This window comes from Callospermophilus lateralis, chromosome 10 (genome assembly GCF_048772815.1).
Source record: "Callospermophilus lateralis isolate mCalLat2 chromosome 10, mCalLat2.hap1, whole genome shotgun sequence".
Taxonomy (NCBI): Eukaryota; Metazoa; Chordata; class Mammalia; order Rodentia; family Sciuridae; genus Callospermophilus; species Callospermophilus lateralis.
In genome coordinates, this window is record NC_135314.1 from 12,086,746 (window position 1) to 12,097,591 (window position 10,846).

General features: G+C 42.1%; 1 pseudogene; it reads right to left on the bottom strand.

Annotated features, from left to right (window-relative positions):
• Window positions 1-261: 261 nt before the first annotated feature.
• LOC143408433 (grpE protein homolog 1, mitochondrial pseudogene) lies at window positions 262-1,228 on the bottom strand (annotated as a pseudogene).
• Window positions 1,229-10,846: the final 9,618 nt, after the last annotated feature.

The window sequence follows — 10,846 nt, forward strand, 5'->3', positions numbered from 1 at the left end:
ATGTTCAAATTCACATGCTCCCTTCCCATCTCCACAGAAAAGCCAAGGTTGACCATTCCTGGCATCTAAATGCTAGTTATAAATGAACTTGTATGTTCTCAAAGGTAGGCATCAATTTTTTGTTGTTGTTGTTTTAATCAAGAAACATGTTTCCCCTCCGGCCCTTTCTTCGCAGAGTGAACCCAGCAGTGGCCAAAGGTGCCAGCACTCAGTGCTGCAGTGAGCTGCAAACGATAGCACAGACGGGCGGCCAGGCAGCCAGACAGTTCCTGAAGACCTTTTATTTGTTTAAAGTACTTTGCAATCACGAGTTTGAGCAGATACAGCGTTATTCACGATACTCTAGAGGTCCCGTCCGCCCTCCTCTGGAAGAATATGGAGCTACTAAACATGTGGTACTAAGAAATCAGACTCCTGGACCAGAGCTCCTGGACGCAACTGTGTACCCAGCTTGATTCTTTGCAGCCACTTGACCTTTCCATCAAGGCTGGACTCCCAGAGGAGAAAAGATAGACCCGCCTTTCAAGAGTTACAGCAAGTGACTTAAAAGCCAAAGGCCCTGCAGGAGGCAGTTATACTTCCTTCACCACCCCCACCAGGGCAGGCCTGAGGGTGCGCCCATGCAGCTTGTACCCCACCTTGCTAACCAGCGCCACTGTGCCCGGCTCCTTGCCCTCTACTGGTGTGTGGAACAACGCCTCATGTTCATAAGGGTCGAACTTGGCTCCAAGGGGGTCCAGCTTGAGCAAGCCGTGCTTTGTGAATACCTTCTGGATCTGCACCTCAGTCAGCACTAGCCCCTCGTACAGGCTTTTCAGGTGAGGGTTTTCATCTTTAATTTCTTCCTTTGGAACACTCTGCGTTGCCTTCTCCAGAATGTCTGCACCCTCCAGCAAGTCTTTGCAGAAGCCCTGGATGCCATATAATTTCGCCTCTTCCACCGGTTTTTGGCTCCTCAGTCTCAAGTTCTCAGTATCTGCCAAAGCTCGTTTGTATTTTTCCATAGTGTCTCTCAGCTGCTCTTCTAACTTGACCTTCTCTTCCAAGAGGATCTTGTCTGTAGAGGGAGGCTCTGTCTTCTGCTCTTTGTGACCCATGTCCTCTTCCAGGCTTTGGCCATTGTTCTTTTGTTTTGTAGCTGTGCACAACAACCGAGGAGAGGGCCTGAGAGACAACACCAAAGCCGGGAGACCGCGCCGCGCCAGGCTCACACACCGAGCCGCCATGACTGCCCTTTTTTTTTTTTCCTTTTATATCTATAGCATACTTATCAGGGATATTGGCCTATATTTTTCTTTTCTTGTAGTGTCAAACATATTATAGTATGTGTCAAAATTTCTTCCCTTTTAAAGACTGCTTTGTTTGTGTTTGAATCCAGGGGTGCCTAAACATTGAGCCACATCCCCAGGCTACTTTTTAAGAATTTTGAGAGAGGGTATCACTAAGTTGCTCAAGGCCTTGCAAAGTTGCTGAGGTTGGCCTCAAACTTGGGATTCTCCTGCCTCAGGTCCTGAGTTTCTGAGATGATAGGTATGCACCTAGCTTTTTTTGAGACAGGATCTTGCTAACTTGCCCAGGCTGGCCTTGAATTTGTGATCTTCCTGCCTCAGCCTCCTGAGTCACTGGGATTATAGCTGTGTGCCACCATATGGATACAACATTTTATACATAGGAAATCCTAAATAGCCACTTAAAAAACTATTAGAACTAATGAACAAATTCAGCAAAATTGTAGAATACAATATCAATATATGAAAATTAATTGTATTTCAATATACTAATAATGATCTATTAGGAAAATAATCTCATTTACAATAGTACTAGCAAGAATAAAGTACTTAGGAATAAATTTAACTAAAGAAGTGAAAGACCTATGCACCGAAAACTACAAAATGCTGATGAAAGAGATTAAAATAAAAATTAAATTTTAAACATTAAAATAAGTAATAGAAGTCATCCCATGTCTGTGTATTAGAAGATTTAATATTGGCTGGTGTCAAGGCAAAATTTTGTAATCGTGATGACTCAGAAATCTGAAGCAACAAGACTGCAGATTCAAGGCCAGTCTCAGCAAATTTTGAGACCTTCAAAAACTTAGGCAGATCCTATCTCAAAATAAGAAAATAAAAAGACCTGGATGTAGCTCAGTGATAGAGAGCCTCTGGGTACAATCCCTTGTAAAGAAGAAAGAGAAGGAGAAGACAATATTATGAAAATACCCATAGTATCCAATGTCACTTACATTCAATGTGATTGGTATAAAAAACCCACTGGAGATTTTTACAGAATAGAAAAAACAATTCTAAAATTGATATGAGATCAAAACATGGCCCCGAATCACCAAAATAATCTCAGAAATGAAGAACAAAACTGAAGGCTTTCCATTTCTTGATATCACAATATATTTACAAAGCTATAGTAGTTGAAAGAGTATGGTAGGCATCGAGACAGACATGTAGATCAATGGAACAGAATAAAGAGCCTAGAAATAAGTCCAGAAATATACGGACAACTGATCTTTGACAAAAGTGCCAAGAATACACAGTGGGTAAAGCCTCCTCAAATGTTGGGGAGACTGGATATCCACCTGAAAAATAAGGAAATTGGGCCCTTATACCACACACAGAAAACAATGCTAGATGAGTTAAAGACTTAAACATAAGAACTGAAACTGTAAAACTCTTAGGAGAAACCATAAGGGAGAAGCTTCAGGACATTGGTGTTGGCATTGACTTCATGAATGTAACCTGGAAAACATAGGCAGCAATAGCAGAAATAGACAAGTGAGACCATGTCAAACTAAAGAGCTCTGCAAAGCAAACAATCAACATACTAAAAAGAAACCCAGTACAGAGTCAATTTCCAGAATATATAAGGATTCTACCACTTGATAGCAAGAAAACTGACAAGCCAATTTTAAAATGGGCTAAAGACTTGGAAGATTTAATATTGGCTGGTGTCAAGGCAAAATTTTGTAATCGTGATGACTCAGAAGTCTGAAGCAAGAAGACTGCAGATTCAAGGCCAGTCTCAGCAAATTTTGAGACCTTCAAACATATCATAGTATGTGTCAGTGGTAGGTATTTTCTCAAAGAACACAAATGGCTGACATTACATGAAAAGATTATCAATGTTGCTAAGCATCAAGGAATTGCAAATCACAATAAGACATCCCCTCATATTTGTTATCAAACAAACCACAGGCAACGAGTGTTGATGAGGTGTGGAACAACTGGCTTCCTTGTACATTGTTGGTGAAAATGCAAAATGGTGACATCATCATGGAAGTAGCACAGAGGGTCCTCAAGAAATCTGAAAAACTATATATGTGGGGCTGGGTTGTGGCTCAGTGGTAAAGCCCTAGCCTATCATGTGTGAGGCACTGGGTTCAATTCTCAGCACCACGTAAATAAATAAATAAAGGTCCATCAACAACTAAAGACATATTAAAAAAAAAAAAAAAAAAAAACTACATAAGACGCAGCAATCCCACTTCTGGTATTTGACCAAAAGAACGAAAATCCAGATCTCAAAGAAACAATGGCATTTCCACGTTTATGACAGTACCATTCACAATAGCCAAGTTATGGAAACAATTCACTTCTATCAGCAGATGAATGGTTATGGAAAACATGGTGTACACTTACAATGCAATATTATTCTGCCTTAAAGAGAAGGAAATTCTGCAATATGCAACAACATAAGCCATGAGGGCACTATGCTAAGTGAAATAAACCAGTCACAGAAGGACAAATACTGTATGATTTCACTTAAAATAGGTATATAAAATAGGCAAATTCATTGAATCCAAAAGTGGAACAGGCTTTTTTCCTCTTCCAGGGATGGTATCTAGAGGCACTTGGAACAGTTCAGTGTTAGAACACAGTCAAAAAAATTCCTACAATGCAGCCTCTAAGAAAACCCAGCTGTTCCAAACCCCTGGTAATAGAATTGTCTATCTTTATATCAAGAAGGTAGGGAAAGAGCTCAGTGGTAGAGCACTTGCCTAGCATGTTTGAGGCACTGGGTTCGATTCTCAGTACCATGTAAATAAATAAATAAAATAAAGGTATTGTGTCCATCTACAACTAAAAAATATATATAAAAAAAGAAAAGAAAAGAAAAGAAAGTAGGGAAAGCACCAAAGTCTGTATGTCCTATGTGCCTGGGCAGGGGTTCACATCATGGACCTTGGACCTAGGGTTCTCATGAGGTCGTTTTGAAAAAACACACACATCAGAGGCTTAGAGTGGTCCTATATGTGTTGAGTGTGTCTGTGACAGGATCAAACAGGTTTTCTTTATCAAGGAGCAGAAAATCATTATGAAGGTATTGAAGGCTTGAGCATAGAGTCAAAAAGCTAAATTTAAAGTGAAGCTTTTTTGAGTATAATAAAAACCTTTTTTTGAGTATAATAAAAACAATTGAAATCCTAATAAATGAATGTGGAATGATGCAAAGGTAAAGGGGAGTTGCTAATCCAGGGGTCTGATATGTCAATTAAGCAGAATGAATAGGTTCTGGAGACATAATAGACAATTATACATTGTTGCACCTGTACTTGACAATCTTCATTGCACACTTGGAGAAAGGGCGAATCTCATGTTGAGTGTACTTACCATAATGAATTAATTTAAAGAAATAAGTACGCCTGAAAGTGAGGAGTATGATTAAATCTACTCTTATTAACTAAGTTCAAAAGAAAATCGAATAAATTCAGTATAAAAATATTTTAAATGCTTAACTTAAAAAAACAAAAATAAAAAACTCCTGGGTCTGGGGATATAACTCAATTGGTAGAGTGCTTGCCTCGCATGCACAGGCCATGGGTTCAATCCCCAGCACCACACACACACATACACACACACACACACACACAAAAAAAAAAAAAACTCCTAAGCCAGTGTTTACAAGATATGAGATTCACCTCTGGCAGAGACTAAGGTAAGGTTTTCAGTTCTTAGAGAGTTTTTTCCTCCAGAACTGAGAGCCAGCTCACAGGACTGCTTTTCATCAAATTTAACCTTGACCATGTTACTCATCATTAAACATCTGGTGCCAACTTAGAGCCGGGCACACAGTAAACCCTAAGGAATATTTCATGAATAAATCGAATGCAGGCATTAAAGCGAAACAAAGGCTGCTTCCATTTCTCAGGTTTGCATTTTGCTAAAGTAAGGATATTCATGTCTTAGATATCAACAGAGTGTGTGATACTTGTTCATTCGTGGAGATGACAGGTGAAGACTTCAGATTTAGGGGTTAGCCAAGATACCCAGTCTTGCAAAACTGGGTATGGTATCTGAGTAGCCATGGGAAACCCAAGATGCTGATAGATTCCCTCTAGAGCCACTGTGACCCTAGTGAAGAGTGGTCTTTCCATCAAATCTCATCCATACGAAAAGAGAGAGAGTCAACCATGAGATGGTCACTGGCCTAGATCCAGTCTTGTAGGGTCAATCCACAGATCCCCAGGTTTGGAAGACAATCTGGAGACATTTTCCCCCTGTTTGGGCATGTCAACTGAAGCCAGAGTCAAGCATATAAGGGACAAGTGACAAGCCCTCAACATTCCAAAGGGAGGTGTAAGTTGCTAAGAGGAGGCTGAACCACTTCTTTAACGGGAGCTGGGAGCCGGTTCCTTTTCTGCAGGCTCTCTAGGAGAAAGGGAAAAATCTGTCAGCCAGATCAGAGTGTGTGTTTCTCTGAGCAGTGGGGTTGGCTCGAAGGGGCTCCAGCTTCCAGCTCATGACAAGAAATTCTGTTCAAAAAAAGCCCAGTGGGAGAGGGGGCGCTGTGTGCCAGGAGGGGAGAACCGCTGGACTCTGGGCAGGGACTGAGGGCCCCCGGAAGTGTCTGGTGGAGTGAAGGGCTGAGTAGAGAACCATTGGTTTTTTACCTTTGCTCTTAATTTTCCCCTCTTGACTATGAATATGCGTTACTCATATTTTTTTAGTGGCTAGTTATATTCATCATCGATTTGTTTAAAAGCCCCTTGGGCCTCTCATTTAGGAGATAAAGGCTCAGAAATGTTAAGGGAGGTTTCTTGCACTTCAATATGCATAAAATCACCTGGAGACCTTGCTGATAGTGCAGGCTCTGTCCCAGCAAACCTAGGACCGGCCTGGAAACCCTGCACTCCCAACCTCCCAGGCGATCCCAGGCTGCTGGCCCCCGCTGATTTGAAGCCATGAGAGGCAAACAACTTCCCAGAGGCCAGGAGGTGGTTATGTGAGCCACCAGCTGGAAGTCAGGGCCTGGTAGATGGTGGCGAGCCACCTGCATTGTCTGTTACTCTCTTATGCTGGCTGTTTCCAGGTGGATGTGAGAACGTGGTTCCTTTCTGAGCAGGGACAGATGAATCTCAGCGCTCAGCAGGGTTATATAACCGGTTGTGTAACAGCTGCGTGAGACTTGCCGTTTGTCTTTTGCAGGAAGGAGTTTGCTAGCAAAGAGCCCTCTCACCCGTAAGCATTCCTTCCTTGCTTCCAAGACCACAAGGGATGCCACTGACAGAGGGCACCTCCTTTATCCCACTAAGCAGTCCTTCTCAGCCACTGGACGAACCCCTGTAGTTCAAGGTGGCCAGCACCTCTCCAGGGTAATGTTTCCTGCTCAGGAGGGGATAAGCCACCAGAGAAAAATGTGGTCTGAAGTATTTAGTGAAGAAATAAGAGACAAAGTCAAAGAATAGGTTTTAAAAGCAGAGCGCCTGATATATTTTTTCAGTCCTGATAGGAGCTGGAACAGAACAGTTAAAAAAAATGGCTTCGATTCTTTATTTAAGGGCGAGCATCAAAGGCAGGGAGAAGGTTTCAGGGGTGGAGTCTTGCTTCACAGGTCTTGCAGCCAACAGTTGATTGGCATCTTGACAAGCCACACCCATCTCTGAGAGGCGGTGTTGCTATGTGGCTGCAGCAGGTCACTCCATCTCTGGTGCTGTGTGGGACCTTTTGGCAGAGCTGAATAGAAGCTCGCTGGTATCCGGGCAGTCTCACCAGCAGGATTGCCACTGGAAGTTCTCAGATACCAGATTTTCCTATTCAATGGCTACGATGCTGGTTTGGTCCATGCACAGTTCATGGATGGTTCTTGACACCCCTGGAGAGCGGCTGTGTACCATCTTTGGAAATGGTTCTTTGTGCCAAACTCTGTGGCAAAGATGCTGTTGGCATTCCGCCCCACTGAATGGGAGGATCCTTATCCCCTTTACAAGTGAGGAAATTGAAGCTTGGACTCATTAAGAATTTGTCAAAGGTCACACACCTAGAATTCAAAGCTTTGTCTCTCTGATACCACATCATCATGCTGAAAATAAAGCAGGTCACCATGTCAGGGGCCAGTCTGGAGCCTTTTTGGAGGGTTCCAGTGGAACAACCCAAGGTCCTGTTGGTTCTCTTTCCCATCTCCTCCTTGGAGGGTGCAGATTGTAGCTTTCTTAATTTTTTCATAATTGAAATTTGGTAATTTTAATTTTGAACACTCATTCTGCTGGCTGTAGAAGCTACATCTCAGACAATTTGATCATTTAAAGTCTACACCAAGCCAGGCTTCCTTCCTCAACATACAATCTAGCCCTTGCTCAATGGACCCCAACCATCTGTTTGGCATTTACCAAAAGAACAGCTGACAGTTGTAAATATGTATCTTTTGTGCTCAGAAGCATCCCTTGAGGACCTGAGAGCTGTTCTCAGGAATGTAATTAGCAAAAGAATAAGACCCCAGACTCCAAGACTCCACAGGAGGACAGAATCCTGCCAAGAAACACAGCTGGCCTGGTTATATACATATTAGCCAACTTGGCGCTTTTTGCTTCTCTGACTCTGAGCCCCTCTTCTCCCCGTAGTTACTTGCTTTTGGTTAACTTTAAAAATCACTAATTCTGGAGGTCACGCAGCTGGGCTGTGCATTATGAGTTTTCCGGTAGTTTTGCTGCAGATGATACCTCTGAGATGTGGGTCATGGTGACAAGAGTTGCCTATGTTACTTTCCAGGGACTTGAAGGCCATTTTTGTTGGAACCACTGACTCTTCATTTGGGCCTGTGATTGTCCAATGGGTAGCCCCAGATCTTGCTAATGCCACCATTTTCTGAACATGAATGCCACGAATAGCCATGGAATTTGATTACATTCAGAACACCCACTGCTTCACCTTCCCTCACCCTCCCCCTGCCTGAAGTCACCCTGTTTCTTCACCCCATGAATATTCCCAAACCCTGCTCTTGAGAAGGCAGGTTCTGGACTTGGGTATCCCACCTCCCCACTTGGCTGCCTTGTGAATCAACTCTCTTTTGCAAAACTCATCATCTCAGTGTCTGGCATACTCTACAGAGGACAAAACAGACCCGATCCAGCAACAAATTCAAGGTTTTTTTTCCCATTATCTTTCCTTAACATTTACTGGCCTATTCTTTTCTTTTAGGTCTTTATTTAAATGTTACTTTCTCAAAGAGACCTTCTCTCTTTCTTTTTTTTTTTTTTTTTTTTTGCTGTTGGAATCCCTCTCTTTTTTTATTTGTTCTTTTTTAGATATACATAACAATAGAGTGTATTTTTGACATATTATACACATATGGAATATAGCATTCTAAGTAGAATCCCATTCTTGTGTTTGTCCATGATGCGGAGTTACACTGGTTGTGTATTCATATATGAGCATAGGAAAGTTATGTCCAGTTCTTCTGCTATCTTTCCTATTGCCCTCCCCCCTTCCTTCCCGTCATTCTCACTTGTCTAATCCAATGAACTTCTATTCTTCCTCCTCCCACACTCCCTTTTTGTGGGTTAGCATTCACATATCAGAGAAAACATTCGGTCTTAATTTTGGGGGGTATTGGCTTATTTTGCTTAGCATGATATTCTCCAGATCCATCTATTTACCAGCAAATGCCATAATTTCATTCTTTTTATGGCTAAGTAATATTCCATTGTGCATATATAACACATTTTCTTTATCTGTGTATCTGTTGACGGGCACCAAGGTTATTTTGTTCCATAGTTTGGCTATAATAAATTGAGCTGCTTTAAACACTGATGTGTCTGTGTCACTATAGTATGGTGATTTTAAGTCCTCAAAGAGACTACTCTTGCCCAAATTTAAAATGACCACCTGTTCTCCATCAAACACTGATTTACTCCTCTGTGAGCAGTGGCCACCTTCTGATAGTTTCTCAGCATTTCAGCCTATGTTATAATTCTTTTTGTCTCTTGTGTCTAAAATAAGACTCCACAGTTTGGTAATCCACATTTTGGTTTGGTTTTGTCCATGGCATAGAAAGCTCAGTCCTGGCTTCCTCCCAAGGAATGATGGTGGAGAAGGGGAGCCTGAGAGGAGTCTCTGGATGGTTCCAGAAACTAGAGAGAAGGGAAGTCTCCCTTCCTCCTTGAAGGGAGCTGAGCTTGTGTAGAGAAGGCACTACAGAGTAGAGTGAGAAGCTTTTTCTCCTCACTCCCAACTCCTCTGGCTCTCCATACTGTTCCCAGCAAAGGTCCCCACCCCCTGCCTTCCAGAGTCTGTTCCCCCACCCCACCTGCCTTCCCCTCAGGCCTCCTATCTGACTAGAGTCAGTCTTTGGTTTTGCAGGAAGCCTTGGTCTTTTGGAGAAATACCTGTACTTGTTCTGAGCTGCCACTACCCAGTATTTATCTTCCTCTCCCCTGCCCCACCCTAACCCTATGCCTTGGCCTCATGCCTGCTGAACTTTGTCCTAATGGGGTGGAATATTTTCCCAACTGCCAACAGAAGTCCCATGGCTGAGATTTTTTTTTTTTTTTTTTTTTTTTTTAAGTAAACGAAGGGATGAACTTACACCTATTGCACAAATTGCAAGCCAACTCTTTTGGTAACATTATCTCACTGGGAAATGTAATTTGATAAAAGAGAGGTTGGTTGAACTTTCAGATACCTTTATTTATTTATTTATTTTGCTACCCGAGCTGGAAGTTGGCGCCACCTAGGCATCCTCCATGCAATCAATCAGAGGCCAGCTGGGACCCGACTCAACCAACAGGCAGCTCCTGCTACCACTTTTCCTTATAGTTGATGAGTAGAGAAAAACATTGGCTGTGATTTCTCAATAATCAGGATCTATTGTACTTTTTTGTGTAGACTAGCTGTCATTAAATTCAGTTGTGTGCCTATCTTTCCCTTTGCAATGCTCCATTTGTATTTCCCAGTCTTACTTTGCAAGGACGATTGTCCCTCCTCATAGTTATGTGGGCATAGAGACCATGCTCTTCCTGTGGGATGGCCAGCAGGGCACCCCCACTTACAGCAATGTACTGCAAAGAAAGTGCATTTTACAATTAACACATTTAAACTTGCCCAGAGAGACTGGCCTTGTCCTCAGCTCCTGAGAGGTCATCTCTTAACTCTTATAATGTCCTGCCTTATGTATGTTTTGTTTAAAGGCCGTGGGTCATTCCAGATAGTCTAACAATGTAATTTATGGTGAAAGATTTGGAAACAGTACCAACTTGACCTCTGGAGGGACTGGAGATTGAGGTCACTGTATCAATATTCCTAAGAAAAGGTCCTGTGAAAAATTCTACACACCAATGCAGTGGAGAGCTTCCTTGGCCAAGAGTGCATCATGTTTGTTATCACACGTTGTTTCCAGAAGGATTTATCATTGTCCATGACAGAGGACAGTTGGGAGCTCTGTGTGTGCAACTGTACTGGATTCTACCCTACCATTCTCTTCCCTTGGCTGATGGTAACCTGAATCCTTTTGCTGTTATAAACTGAAATTATATATATATATATATATATATATATATATATATATATATATATATATATAAATAATAGTTTTTAGTAGGTCCTGAGAATCTTTCAAGGGAAGT